The sequence below is a fragment of the Hydra vulgaris genome, chromosome 08 (assembly GCF_038396675.1).
Source record: "Hydra vulgaris chromosome 08, alternate assembly HydraT2T_AEP".
Taxonomy (NCBI): Eukaryota; Metazoa; Cnidaria; class Hydrozoa; order Anthoathecata; family Hydridae; genus Hydra; species Hydra vulgaris.
In genome coordinates, this window is record NC_088927.1 from 6644143 (window position 1) to 6661396 (window position 17254).

The following is a 17254-nucleotide window of genomic DNA, read 5'->3' on the forward strand; positions in this document are numbered from 1 at the left end:
TTATAACAAAAGGTAAACATGGTTTTTCTTTATATTCTTTATTTTGGAACTTGGATTTTTGATATTTACACCTCGAATCTTTGGTTTGTGGGCAAAGAACAAGTCTAGCATCAGATGAATCTGCTACACATGAATGATGCAAGACTGCTAATATTTTTTTTGCATCTGATAAAGATTATTGATATTTTGGGCGAATTGCAATACCGTAGTAATTTTGAATTTCGTTTATTTCTTTTTCGGTTAACCTACCTTTCCCACCAAGTGACTTTTTATCTTCTAGATCATTTTTTTAGAACACTTTTTCAAATTTTGTAGTCTTGTACCCATACATCACTGATCCTTGGTGATTAATTGAACATATATCCTCATCTTTAAACATCACGTATTTTGATGAACCCTTGCATGTATTCCAATACTCACAAGACTTGCACTTTTTAGATAGTATGCGATAATCAATCCACTTTCCATTTGTTTTGCTAATAATGGTTAAAAATCCATTAAGTGAAAAGTAACTTCTTTTTGCCAGGCCCCATCACCTGAAATGACCTCATTGACTACTGTATGCTCGTCATAATTTTTTTTTCAAACTTATTTTCCGTACTTCTTCAGCTTCTGCATTAATGCTAGCTTCAGCTATGTAATTGTAACAGTTGGTAATTTCTTCACATAACGAGTTAAAAAAAGATTTGTACATATAATTGGACATGTTCATTACACCACAAAACTTTTCTATACTAGAGTATCCTTTACCTATTTCCCGAAAAACTATTATTGCTCGTAAGTTAACATTGAATGTTTTCAGACCAACAGTTGTTGGTTTGCTTATAGTTTTGCTGGAAAAAAACTTCTGCTTCCTGTTGCAAGATACACACAAAATAAGTAGACGGTGTGATTAACCTTTTTTATTTTTAGCATCATGATAAAATGATACATTTGCAGAACACTATGGACAGCGGCCAATGGTTGTTATTATTTCATCTAATATGTTGGTGTTCATGAAAATGTAGCAGTCATTTGTAACAGACTGCTCATACTGAGCAGAATTACTATTTTTATTTAAAAAATCATTATTTAAAATATCTAAAGAAAATTTTAATTTGAAAAAAAAAACTTTAATTTGAAAATTTTAATTTAAAGTAAATTTAAAATACACTTTTTTTGAGGTAGAGATCAATAACTATATTGACTCAACGTTTTGGAAATAATGAAGTAATAATTTCTACTAAAGCAACAACTTTCTTAAATTACCAAAGGAGCTGTTTTTTTTTCTTTGCAATGACATCGCAAATGGTGGACGCTTTTTTCTAACGGATAAAGATAACTAAGTAAGAGGAAAAAAGGAAATGAAAAAATTTATAAATTAAACGAAAAATAAAATCATCTAAAAAGAAGAATAAATAAATGTTTTAAAAGAAGGAAAGAAAAAGAAATATCTGAAAGAAAATAAGTAAAGAAGTATTGAAAATAGAAGTTAAAAAAGTTAATGAGTGAAATAAATAAAAAGAATGGAAAAGAAAGAACAAAAAACTTTTTATACATCGAAAAAAGAACGGCAAATCAAGTTTTATTATTTTTTCATATATTTCTTTAGTTTTATTTCATATATTTCTTTAGTTTTCTTTCATATATTTGTAGGATTTTTTATTTACGATTTATTTTTTAGTTATGCTGTTATGCAGCTTATAGTAATGATTTTTCTTTAGTATTTTTGCGTAAAAAGTTTTACTTATTATTTTTTGTTAATAATTTATTGTTTTACTTTTTAGTTTAGTTTAGTTTTATTTTTTAGTAGTTTAGTAGTTTATTTTTATTTTTTGTTTTATTAATTATTTTTAAATAGTCATATATAATTTTTTATACAGTTAAATATTATTTGTTTTTATTTTCATTTTAGGCATTTATTATATATATTTTAATATACGTGTATTAAAATTATTTCGTTTTTTTTTATTTTATTGTTTTTAATTTTATTTTGTCGCTTTTTTGTTGTTGTTTTTTTATCTTTTTTTTTCCCAAAAGTATATAAAGTAATTTCTTGTTTTGTTTGTAATGTTCGTTGTTATTTTGATTTTCTCAGTGTTTTTCTGTTTATATTTTATTTATTTATTTAGTCATATTATTTGCAATATATTTTAGTTATTATATTATAAGAACTATGATTAATACATTTACTAAATCCTTATAATTTTTTTTAGCAGCAGTCATTTTTATGTCATCGTTAGTTGTTACGTTTTGTCAGTTTATTACTGTTTGTAACTGTAACTTTGTATGTATAAACAATTGATGTTTGGAAAGTTATACCGATTTATTTAAATTATTATATTTACTATATTATTATTATTACTACTGTTAAAATAACATGTTATTATTATTATTATTTATTATTACAATTATTATTGTTATTATAAATATTATTTTTATTATTATTACCATTACTATTTTAATTATTGTCATTAGGTGTTTACTTTATATTAGTAGTTTATACTATTTGTAAACAACCTTGAAATGTAATACCAAATATTTCAGAAATATATTGATTGATTGATTGATAAAGAAGATTTACTGCTGGAACAGGATGAATAAATGTTCAATTTTTGAGTTGCATTCAAATTTAAGATCAAAATTAGATACATTTTCTTCAGCTGCAACGTTTTTTGATTGATAATAATTTCCTTTAAAGAGTCTACATTTCTTATACATCTTATTTTATTTCTTATATCTTTATTTCCCATTATTTTAATTTGTATTTAAAATAAAATGATAGAATATCATAGTGATAAAACCAAGTTGCTTGATTCTGAAAAATAGTTAGAAAATCCGTTAAAATCCATGTCACCAACTGCACTAAAAACATCAATTAAAAAACAAAAAGTAGTTCTAGAGTAACAATCGACATACGTGATAAGTTTTACTGGTTCTTCGTGGTATAAGTTCCCTTTTAGCTGCATAGCAACGAAAAAAACAAAGCGTTGCTATGGAAAAGAAAAAAAACAGCTAATACCGTTTTATAGTAAAGTGATTTTTAATAAGGTTAGCTTATTTTTTCATAAAATAAACTCGAAATTCGTAATCTACGATAATTATATTACTTAATAAAGTTATAGTTGAAAAAACGATTTTTTGATTTTTAATAGTAGTCTACCACCTTAATGCATTTTATTACGTGTAATTTTAATTGTTAAATATTACTTTGAAAGCCATTATTTGTACAAATAATAAGCCTTCGGTAAAAATATTATTTGTTGGGAAAAGAAATTGTACATTTTTTATATTTATGTATTTACGTAGAGCCGTGGATGGTTAAAAGTTCTAGTTAGGAGCAGATGACTAGGGAGCGGGTTTAATCTTCTTTTTTTATTCTTATTTGTTGATTTTTATATTTTATTTCAAAGTAGCTTCATGCATTTTTCAGGTATTATTGTTGTTTATTAACAGTTTTGCCTTGTTACAATTCGTCACAAAATCATTAACTTCTTCCCTCTCACCTACTATTACGAAACGTAAAATGTGAACGACCCCTTAAGACCCCTAACTTCACTTAAAGTATTAATGAAAACAATTAGAAAACAAAGTTATTAAAAAAAAAAGAGAAGGTTTTTATCAAAAAGAATTAAAGAATACTTTTTGTGATGATAAATAAGACTGAAACGTAATAAATTTTTTTAGTAAGTAACGTATATGATTTCAAATATAGCGAAGTAAAATATTAAAAAATATATATACTAAAGTAAAAGAAAAAGTACACATTTAAAAAAATACTTAAAAAGTACAAAATTTACAAAAAACTACTGTTGCAACTCTTTATCGTGCTCGCCACTTTCTTACTCCAGATTCTATTCTTTACCTTTATAAATCTCAAATCCATCCTTGTATGGTATACTGTTGGCATATCTGGGGAGGATCTTTAAATGATGTCCTTTCTATTTAAGAAAATGAGTAAAAATTATGGGCGCTGCTCTAAAAAGATAGCGTCTCTTGTATCATCTACTTAAATTCGTTCTCGTTTTCCACAAGTTCTTATTCGTCTAGTGTTATCCCGCAAATATCAGTTCTTTGGAATTCGTTTCCTTCATCTTGTTTTCCTGATTCGTACAACTTGCAATCTTTCAAGTTGTCTGTTAATCGTTATGTTGCTTTATAAACTTCATCTTTTTTCTTCCAGTAACTTCCAACTCTAATAGTAACCTTGTTGTAAGTGAAGATATATATATATATATATATATATATATATATATATATATATATATATATATAGATCTATAGTTTGTTGGCTTTAGGAAGAGCGGAAGGAAAAAAGTGATTCTTACGCCAACACATACGTCACTTTTAATTACTTTTGACTTTCGTCCAACATTTCCGTGTTGGACGAAAGTAAAAACCATTAATTTAATTACAAATTAATCGTTTTTTAAAAAAACCACAAAAACGCAAATTTAATTGACCAGAATATTTTTAAAAACATTCTGAATGTTTTTATAACATTTTGAATGTTTTTAACAATATAAACAATGTTTTTATTTTTATTTTTTTTAATAAAATGTTTTTATTTTTATTTTTTTTAATAAAACGTTTTTATTTTTATTTTTTTTACTGTAAATCATGCGCGGAGTGTTGCTACATCGACTATCTTATAGCCTGACTCGCAAGGGAGTGCTGCTACATCGACTGACAAATAGCCTGACTCGCAAGGGAGTGCTGCTACATCGACTGACAAATAGCCTGACTCGCAAGGGAGTGCTGCTACATCGACTGACAAATAGCCTGACCCGCAAGGGAGTGCTGCTACATCGACTGAGGGTTTGGTTGGGGCAGGCAGTCTATCATTATTAAAAAAAAAAAATTCCGGTCTTGCATTTTAATTTTTACTTTTTGTCAACAAAATATAGAAAAAACTATCGGACAACATCTCAGGGTTTTATATATATATATATATATATATATATATATATATATATATATATAGCACCCTGAGCTGGGGTCCGCGAGTTTTTTCGATATTTTGTTGACAAAAAGTAAAAATTAAAATGCAAGACCGGAATTTTTTTTTTTAAAAAATGATAGACTGCCTGCCCCAACCAAACCCTCAGTCGATGTAGCAGCACTCCCTTGCGGGTCAGGCTATTTGTCAGTCGATGTAGCAGCACTCCCTTGCGAGTCAGGCTATTTGTCAGTCGATGTAGCAGCACTCCCTTGCGAGTCAGGCTATTTGTCAGTCGATGTAGCAGCACTCCCTTGCGAGTCAGGCTATAAGATAGTCGATGTAGCAACACTCCGCGCATGATTTACAGTAAAAAAAATAAAAATAAAAACATTTTATTAAAAAAAATAAAAATAAAAACATTTTATTAAAAAAAATAAAAATAAAAACATTGTTTATATTGTTAAAAACATTCAAAATGTTATAAAAACATTCAGAATGTTTTTAAAAACATTCTGGTCAATTAAATTTGCGTTTTTGTGGTTTTTTTAAAAAACGATTAATTTGTAATTAAATTAATGGTTTTAACTTTCGTCCAACACGGAAATGTTGGACGAAAGTCAAAAGTAATTAAAAGTGACGTATGTGTTGGCGTAAGAATCACTTTTTTCCTTCCGCTCTTCCTAAAGCCAACAAACTATAGAACTATATATATATATATATATATATATATATATATATATATATATAATATATATATATATATATATATATATATATATATATATATATCGTTTGATTTAGTGTTGTATTAAAATAATACAAAACTCTTGCTCGATATAAACGCTACACCAGTCGAGCACTCTACTCGAATTCGTCCAAAAGATGGAGAAATTAAACTTTCAATACTCAATTAAAAATATCTCAATACCATCAGAGAAAGAATATACTTTACAATTACTGGCAAAGACCAAAACGCTAATTAAAAGAATGAGGTGGAAAGCGCTTTTTTTTATTAACAAACAATCGAATGAAAAAGATTCTCTCGATTACGTTAACAACGGTATTAACTCTTCTAAATGTCCTCCGCAAATTAAGGAAATGTGTGCTTTCGAAAACAAATTAATTAATCTTGTTAAAACCATCAAATTTCGGAAAATCAACAATGTTTTTCAAGAAAAATAGCAAACGATGTAAAATCTATACAAACCTCGAAAAAAACTTTAACTCTAGCCGACAAAACATGAAACATGTACAAGCTATCCAAAGATCAATACAACCATCTCCTTAATAATGCAATTACTTCCACGTATAAAAAGGCGGACCCTAAACTCAGAGATCAAGTAAATAAACAAGGTAAAAAAATTTTAATCAACCATGATGTATACAAAAAAATCGAAATTAACGGTACTGCAGATTGTTTCATAACTCCAAAAGACCATAAAGAGAACTTCCTAGATAAACCAACTGTTAGATTTATTAATCCTGCTAAAAATGAGATTGGAAGAATTTCAAAATCTATTGTATCCAACATTAATTCCGAGCTGAGAAAGAAGCTATTTTTGAACCAATAGCAAAACACTCAAAATGTTATACATTGGTTTTAAACCATAAAAGAAAAGCAATTCTGTAAGTTCCTAGTTTTTGATATTAATGATTTTTATCCATCGATTAATGAAAACCTACTAAAAAATGCAATAACTTTTGCAGAGCAACATCTAACAATAAATAGCGAACTTAAGAAAAAGGGAGGATTATTCGATGTCACTATGGGGACCTTTGATGGCGTGGAGATTTGCAAATTAGTTGAGATTTTTATTTTGCATCAAATCTCGCAGTTTTATGATAAAAGCAATTTTGGTATATATCGAGATGATGGACTAGCTATGTTTAGGAATAAAAGTGGTCACGAAATGGAGAGAATAAAGAAACATTTTGTACAAATTTTTAAAAATAACAATCTTCTTATCTCTATTAAATGTAATTTGAAAATAGTTAACTATTTTCAAATTACATTTAATAGAGATAACCTTAACGATGGTTCTTTTCAGCCATATCGCAAACCAGATAATATACTGAATTATAAACATATTAGTTCTAATCATTCACCGAGTGTAATAAAAAGTATTCCCAAGACTATTGAATTAAGATTATTAGCAGCATTGTCAAGTAAATCGATTTTTAAAGAAAGTATTCCTCCTTATCAAGAAGCCTTGAAAAAATCGGGTTACAATTGCAAACTTGCATACCATCCAAGTATAAAATCAACAAACGGCAAACAATCTTTTAATAAATCTCTATTAAATTTACACCTTTTGTCAGATGGAAGATTGTTAAAAAAATGCAAACCATACAACCCAACATCAAGAGTTTGTAACCTTTGTTTGAACGAGAAGTTCCAAATTTTGATGTACAAAGGAGAAAACCTACTAAATACAAGGATTGAAATAATCTCAAAGTGCAGGCACAAAAATAAGTTCCTTATTTCCTCTTTTGATCCTGGTTGGTTTACGTCACATTTACGTCACGTTATACTTTCAAAACTTTTAAAATTTTGTTTCCATGGAGTCATTAGAACTCACGCCACCGTAATTTTAATTGTAATTTTAAAGTTTAATTTTAAATTTTGTAATATATGGCTGATGATTGCCGTTAGGCATGAAACCTAAAGTTTTATAATAAAAGTTTTTTCTTTATCGTTTTTAATTACAATTATATATATGTATATATAAATATATATATATATATATATATATATATATATATATATATATATATATATATATATATATATATATATATATATATATATATATATTTATATATATATACAGCGGAGAAAATAGAATTAGCCTCACCTTTATTTTTTGTTCTAATTTAACAAAAATTGCAGGTAAACAATTATGAAATCTACTTTATTTCTTGTTACTTCTACTACAACTAAAAAGTTTATAAATTGGTATGCTTAATTAATTCCAAATGGAAAAAAAAATTAAAAATATTCAATTTGTGGAGAAAATAGAATTAGCCTCATTAGCGTTATATACAAAAAATAAAGAAAATATTTTGTTTTTTCGCTCATTTAGTATTTAGTATAGCTTCCTGAATTTTTAATGACTTCAAATATGCGGTTTGACAAACTAGTCACAAGATTTTGGATAGTTTCTATAGATATTTCATTCCAAGCTTCTCTGATACGAGTTTTCAGCTCCAAAGTGCATTCAAATTGCTTACCATTTTCATAAACCTTTCTAGAAAGTATTCCCCATAGATTTTCAATTGGGTTAAGGTCTGGACTACGTGCGGGCCATTCCATTACGTGAATATTTTTTTCTCTAAACCAAGCTTTTGTAAGCTTTGAATTATGGATAGTAGCATTATCTTGTTGGAAAGTGAAAGTTTCACCCATCAATTCCTCACCATGTTCAAGTAAACTTATTTCTAATAAGTCAATGTAGTCCTGTGAATTCATTTTTGTTGAAATCCATGCCAGTGGAAGTTTTCCAGCAAAGGAAAAAGCCCCCCAAACCATAACATTTCCACTCCCAAAGTTACGACTCATCCGAGTTTCTTTCTCTTTTCGAAGATCGTGCCAGTAATATTGATAGCCATCAGGACCATCTAGATTGAACTTTTTTTCATCACTGAAGAGAACTTGATGCCACTCTTCTTGCCAAGACATGTGTTCTTTCGCAAATTGTAATCTAACTTTTTTATGACGAGCAGTAAGTTTTGGTTTTGGTTTACGCTTTTTCCAAACTGTGTTTGGATCTTCATGTAAGATTTGTCTCACACGTTGAACAGATACAGGTAATTGTAAATCAGCACGAATTTGAGATGCAGTCATGTGCTGAGCAGCAGCACGACGTACAATAACTCGTTAAGTACGATTATCAATTTTACGTTTGCCACCACTTCCCTTATAGGCTCCATAATTAACGCCAATCTTGAAGTAATTGTTAACCACTTTTGGAGATCTTTTAATTTTCTTTGCAATTTCCCGATTAGATAAGCCTGTATCTTTGTATGCTTTGATTACTGCTAATTCTTCATTCGTTAAACGCTTACCACGTCCCATTTCAAATAAAGGTATCAAAAACCAAATGTTAAAAACTTTATGAGCACTGATTTCACAGTCTTTGTTTAACTTACAAATAATAATAAAAAACTAACTCACAAATGCGTATCACCAGATCAAAATATACAAGTAAACTGAAAATAATTATTGATGAGGCTAATTCTATTTGTTACCGCAAATATCAAGTATTATACATTTTATGGTTTTATCAAATGTTCCGCAATTTAATTATGCTATATTATAATCTAAAAAGTTTTTGATTGTAAAAGTAATTATATGTGTGTCTATAGAAAAGTTGTACCGCACAAACTTGTTTACAGATTTACAAAAGCTGTGATCAGCATATGGTGAGGCTAATTCTATTTTCTCCGCTTTATATATATATATATATATATATATATATATATATATATATATACATATATATATATATATATATATATATATATATATATAAAAGCTAAATTTTATTCCCGTAGGAACAAAAATTATATATATATATATATATATATATATATATATATATATATATATATATATATATATATATATATATATATATATATATATATATATATATATATATATATATTTATATATTTATATATTTGATTAAAACGGCAGCGTATAAACTTTTTGTTTTAAATCTATTTTTGATGTTATTATATATTTACAATATTTCGCTGACCTATAGCGGTCAGCATCATCAGGTGTAATAAAAAATGTTTCAAATAATTGTTACAAAAGTGCATAAATCAAACCGTCAAAAAAGGAAGACATTACAGGCGTAAAATGAAAATAGTTTTTATTAAGGCAGTGTCTACACGTCCGGCGACCGGACGAATATCTTCTGCACTATTTGTCCGGCGATGTATCACGTGACTAAACGGACATATAGCGATGGATATATTTGTCCGGCGAGCGTATCACGTGACCAACCGGACAAATAGTGATAGGGATATACGTCCGGCGAGTATTTACGTTAGGTTACGTCAAGCTACACTTGCCGGATTACATACTTGACAGCTTTTCTTCTGTCGGGCAGATGCTGATATTATCCTAAATAAAAAATCTTCTGAACATAAAGCTCAGAATTTAAAGAGTTAATGAAAAAACATTCTTAAAAAAAAAAAAAAAAACACCTCAAATCTGAAATTGATTTGCTTTTTTCTTATTTATTGATTGCGTATAGATTTATTACACATCATAGCTTAAAGTTTAATTGAATAATTTGAGGGAAATTTTGTCTTTGTCACAAAATTATTTAATCTATTAAAATGTATTAATCATACATTAAAGTAGACGCTGTCTACAAATTTAATAACGATATGTCCTTTTGTAAACTGTATTTACTTTAAAATAGCTCTGGAATAATGTCACATACAATATGTAAGTCTTGCCTATAAAATTGTATTTAACTAAAGTCCTTAGACTACGATCAAACATTAGTGTTGGCCTTACCTTTACAGCCACAGGCGAAATTTTAAAAAGAAATACCATATATAGATGAAAATGATAGCCGATAAAGGCTTAATTTGGTTCAGTTACTTAAATTTTCAGTATTTATATATAAATAAGTATAACATATTTAGTTTATATACAATATTGAAAAAACTTTAAGGATTTCGATATTTAGGTAATATAAACCTTTTTATTAATTAGGTATTGTAAATCTTATAGGATTATTTATACTATCATTATATATTTTTTATTAGTACTTGTTTCCTTATCTGTCAGGGACATCTTTAAAAATGACAACAACTAATCCAATAACTGTTGTTTCAGATCCTTTTGGTCGCCCATGCCTGGGTATATGTGACAGCATCTTAATTAGGTTGGGATCTGGCAGAAAAAAAAATCAATTCTAAAAAAATGAACAATTATAAATTTTAATAACGTAATGAGGAAAAATACTCACTTAGAATAGACTCATCAAGTGATAATGAGTTAGCTGCAATGTTGTTATTCAACAACGGAGTTTGTAAATGTAAATGAGGAAGCACATTTACTTTTGACTTATTGGCTGATTTTTTTGCTTTGAATCACAGATAGAGATTGTGTATGAGGCTGAACCAAAAAATTGGAGATCAACTCATTACTAGAAACTATTGGATTTTGAAAGTCATCAGCTTCACTGATATCTAACACCATATAATTTATTTCTTTATTTGGAAAAATCTGTAAAGAATTTTCAAACTCTAACAATTTTGATAGCAAAATATCAAATTGCTTTCCCTGTGCTTCAATGCAGCAATTCTCTAAGATATCAAGAACGCTTTTTTATATTTTGCCTGTTGTGACAGAGGTTTTCTACAATCTTGCTGAATAGATGAAACACTAATGAAATTTGACTGTAAATACTTAGTGGACTCGGTTAAATTTGAAAAAAATCTTATCTCCACCTTTTTAAAACAAGCCACTCTTTAAATAAGTTCTCTCCACTATTCAATCGGAATCTAAAAATATGTTTGCATGACAAGCCCATTGAAGTAGCAAAACTAGAGTTGCATGAAATACTGGTTGTTTCCTACTGAATTAAATCAGACTTCTCTGTAGCTAACAACTGTGCATTTATGTGAGTCATGGCGAAAGGTGTTACTAAAGCGGCATACTCTTCCTGTGAACTGGACATCAAACTAGTGGATGATTTATCAAAAACACATATGGCTCTATGTCTGCGCTCATTTTCTAATACTCTTATGATAACAATCAAATCCAAAAAAAACGTCACCATCCCAGAGTTTTTGGATATGACACTTTTTAACTTCTGGTTTACATTTTCAACACGGTTTGTTGTGCTGTTCATTAGATTCAACTTTTTTAAACCTTCAACCCACTGCATTCTTATGCCATGCCAATTTACATTAAAATAGTCTATGACTGCTCCAATTTAAGAGCCTTAAGGTCTTTATAATGCATATCATAGGCAATCTCATTTTCAGAGTGAACTAATTGTTGCAGAATTTCTAAGACAAGAAGTCTGTGCTCTGCCTTTAAACCCATTTTTTCAACAGTTATTTCCCTGCGAAATGTGCGCAAGGTGTGAAAAAGACATAACTGAAGAGAAGCATTTGGAGTTTTGTCACTAATCACATCTCTCTCAACTATATCTTTGTCTGTCACAATAACTTGAACACCACTGGTAGCGTTATATTTTTTAAACATGTTTGTTAACTCTTCTATGACTACTGTCTCCTCATTAGCAACAATCCAGAGTGCAACAATTACTCCTTTACTATTGCCATCGACACACATTAAAACATAAATTGGCATAGGCAAGTTGTTAAGCTTGTATGTTGTATCAAGGAGAAGCAGTTCAGGATATTATGCAAATAACTTCATTATCTTGTTTTCCTGATAATACAATGCCTGAAGTTGATTGTCATCATTAATAACAACCTCTGTCACAGAATCCTTCTGTTTAAGCATTTCACTAAACAGAGTTGTCAAATTGTTGTCATCCTGATTTTTAAAAGCTTGATTAATATTTGGAAAATCCTTAAGTGTAATAACTTTCCCAGTAGATTTTATCATATGTTGCTGTATCAACTTTTTGTTAGCTTTTACAGCAAGCATATGAGTCATTTCATTTTTTTCATCTCCATCCAATTGACGCTGATGTGGGAGATGCATAAATGATTCCTGCAACAAATTTATTTAAAATTATTTTGTAATACATTATATCACTATTTTATAAAATTATTACAAGTAAATTACCTCTGTGATACAATGAGAGTGTTCTTCAATCATTTTAACAACTTGAAGTTTCTTCTCATCATCACTCATTTGAAAGTTAATGCATGCTTTGCAATTTTGTCCAAATGTTCTGGAAAAGTACATATTTTTCTGTTTTGTTTTGTTTTTATCTAAAAATGTACCGAATCCAAGATTTTGCCAAAGCTGAAGCTATATTTACCAATAGTGACAAGACTGTATAAACTGATGATATATATAAGACACATATTCTGAAGCACAAACCATTTTAGAATCCCAAAGAAATGTTATAGGCTTTTAGGCTGTAGATAAGCCTTTTGGTCAGACTTTTTTTTATTAAAATAGAAATAGTTGCAAAAAGAAGTAAATGCAAGAAGCATTTACTTTAAGAAGTTGTAAAATTCATTTATATTCTTAAAAACTTTTTTCCGACCCATTTAACCTTCACCTTTTATTTCAACTTTTTGAAACTTCACTTTTTATTGGTAAATTTCCAAAAATGCTAAAGGATCAATATATATATATATATATGTATATATATATATATATATATATATATATATATATATATATATATATATATATATATATATATATATATATATATATATATTTATATTTATATATATATACATTTATATATATATATATGCATTAAATTAACTTTTAACTTTGACTACTGAAACTGACCAACTCTTTAACTTTGACTACTGAAACTAACTCTCTAAATGATGGTAACCAATATCTGTATCTTATCACTCTACTTGCCTAAGCCACCTTAATCTTTCCTGATGCATCAGATACACTTACTATTATCATCCTATCAGATACACTTATTATTTCCAATATTTTTTTAGATCATCACTTCTTTTCTTATCATTCAGATTCACAACATAAATTTGATCATTAGCTTTGTTTGTTCCAGACACTATACAACATCAACCCTCACGACCAGTGTTTCACTATCACTTAATACTCTGGATTCATGTAGTACATAACTTTCCTTTACTATATAATAATGCACCATTTTGTAAACTTAGCCCATACTCTTGTCGTAGAAACCATTTCTCCACCGGCTGATCCAATTTCATCTTTAAGATTAAAAAAGCTTTCTAACACACTTTATCTTTCCTTCACTATTTTTCAATCTATTATTCAATCTATTTTCTAACTTTCACATTATGCTAAAATCCATTATAATATGATGACCACTTTGATAATAATACTAGAAGCACATTGTGTTCTTAATATTAGGAAACAAAAAAGCATTTTTCAACACTCTTTCTACACACTTCATATGGTCACTCTTCAGTATTTTTTACTTTCTCATTCTTCACTTTACAATACATAAATTTCTCTTATTTACCTAATCTTAAACCCTTAGCTCTCATTCTATCTTTGCAATAATGTAATCCCAGTATTTGCCTCTGAAATCAAGCATAAATCATTTATGAAAAAATACATAATAATTTAAAGAAAAAATTTTAGTTTAAGCAATTTATGTTTATATAATTGAGTATAAAATAAACTTTAATCAACACCGAGCTTTACTGTAAATAATTTATTAAATTTAAGTAAACTTAGGTAATATTAATGAGAAATTTATCACTGATGAAATTGTAATTTAATACATAGAAGTAGATACAAAATTAAATAAGTTAGGCATGCCTTTGCTTTAGTCTTGTAACAGTGGTTGATTTAAATTTCTTCCCACCGTGGTCCACGGTGAGAAGAAGTTTAAATCAACCACGGCGTGGATGCAGTTGAATCCTAATTCTCCATACGTAAGGCAGTCAGGAATATCAAGATGTTTTTTTGATAGAAAATGTTTTTTGAAACCGGATATAGTTCTTGTATTTCTTTTCTAATATTGGACATGATATTTTTTCATGTAATTTTCTAAAGTATCCTGAATTTCTTTAAGTGAAGTAAATTGGTCACCCATATGAAATTAGATGCCATCTTTAGAATTACTAACGCGACGTATAAATTACACAAATAACACTTTTTACGGCGATCACGTGGTACGATCGCCGGACAAATAGTGCTAAAGATATTTGTCCGGTCGCCGAACGTCCAGACACTTTGTTTTATTAATAATATAATGGCGTCAATTAAAATTTTGACTAAAATGGTCTCCAAGTTCTCTTGTTTTTATTCAATATATTTTCACCTATAACTTTAATATTCTTTTTTAAAGAAGATTTTACGTTTACATTTCGTATCTTCAAGTTTTTTATTTTTTTCTTCGTTTTTTTGTAAACCTCTTCGCCGTGAAGAGCAGTAATAAAATCTTTTAAAATCATATTCTTGATATACGATATTTTCATATTTGTTGAATTTGATTAAAACGGCGGCGTATAAACTTTTTGTTTTAAATATATTTTTGATGTTATTATATATTTACAATATTTCACTGAGCGGTCACTAGCGGTCAGCATCATCAGGTGTAATAAAAAACGTTACAAATAATTGTTACAAAAGTACATAAATCAAACCGTCAAAAAAGGAAGACATTACAGGCGTAAAATGAAAATAGTTTTTATTAATAATATAATGGCGTCAATTAAAATTTTGACTAAAATGGTCTCCAAGTTCCCTTGTTTTTATTCAATATACTTTCACCTTTAAGTTTAATATTCTTTTTTGAAAAAAAATATATTTAAAACAAAAGTATATTTTAAATATATTATTAAAAATATATTTTAAATCAAAAATATATTTAAAACAAAAAGTTTATACGCTGCCGTTTTAATCAAATTCAACAAATATGAAAATATCGTATAACAAGAATATGATTTTAAAAGATATTTATATATAAATATGCTAAAATTTTTTCACTACAAAAATATATATGTGGTAGAGCGCTCGCTTCATAAGCGAGAGGTTCCGAGTTCGATCCACACCATCTAGTAGTACCGCGCTCAACTTATTTCTCCGCGCAGTGTCCTTGTTTGTCAAGGTTCGTGTTTCGGAGTTATACAGTTGAGAGAGGGTTATAACCACAATTAAGTAGCCTACTTGTCTGTAGTGGTCTTCTTGGCTTTGGGAAGGTGAATTAACAAAAATATATATATATACATGTATATATATATATATATATATATATATATATATATATATATAACTTTTTTTACTACACAGTTGTTTCCATTTTCCCGGACACATTTGCTGTCTTGGCAATAAGATTAAATCCACCGTTTTCCTTAGAACAACCCATATTTTCATTGCAAGGCTTGCAGACATTCCAATTCTAATTAAATTTTGATGCATTCAATGCATTACATGTACCATTAGGGTTGTCACATAGTTCAAGCAGTTGCTTGATAATCACAAGTAATCGCTTGATAGCATCACAATGAGAGTTCTAGCGTGTTGGCACGGGGAAGGGTTTTGCTTTGTTTATAATTTTTGACACAGCATTTAATGCTTTCTTACATCCTCAAGTTGCATTGCATATTGAAGTGCATTTTGCAAAACCTGCACAATAGGTACGTTTAAACGTTCCGTCTGTGTAACATGCCTTGACAGCGTCATTAGTTGCTAGTAAATTCAGTGAATGGCTGATACATGTTTCTTGAGATAGCAAAGAAATACTCTCGGCTTTGGACTCATTATTATTATCATTACATTCTAAAGAAAATAAAAGAATGTCTCCAATATTAATTATAAAGAAGATGTAGTTAGTGGGGATAAAATTACATAAATTTTATCCCCACTAACTACATCTTCTTTTATGTTCTCTTGCTCTTTGGATGCATTAGGTGCGGTAGTCACAGTTACACTAGTTTCTGCTACACTTGTAGTTGACAAAAAATTCTCTGAATGCTTTCCTGAATGCCGATTATTAAACTGTAGCCAAAGGACGTATCTCTTCCGCAATACAGTAACTAAGTTATCAGTTTTTTCTTGCTGTTCTTTTCGCGGCGCATAGCAGCCATTTTTAATTTAAAATGATTTATTTTCATGAAATAGTTTATTAACTATCCTAATAAAAACAAGGTAGACTATAAGAAGTGACAGAATAATTAGTTTAATTGTTCGTGTGCAGTGTTTGTGCATTGTGAATGTTTTAGGCGGTATTTGAGTTATAGGTATTTTCAATGAATACAAAATACTAATCAAAAGTATTTTAAGTAAAAATACTAAGTACTTACAACAAAAGTATTTAGAATACCAATACAACGAAAGTATTTAAAATACTATTTTAAATACTTTGTATTTATAATACTGACCAGTACTGTATATGTTCAACAAAGAAACAGATAAAGATAGCGTTAGTAATTGATATATGCAGATGAAAAAACGACAGTTTGCTGTGAATACTTTATAAATTTTATTCCAAAAAAGTACACAGAAACATTTTAAAATAAAAATAAAAAAATTTCTTGTTTTTCATAAAACTTATAAAAAAGCAGTATTAAAGTAATATTATTAGACTTATCCCACATTTCTAAAACTTTAAATACAGCCTTTTCTGGCTCAAATAACTAAGATCGGAGAGTATAGTGTTTGTTGTTGTTGCTGTTTTTTTTTTGACACAT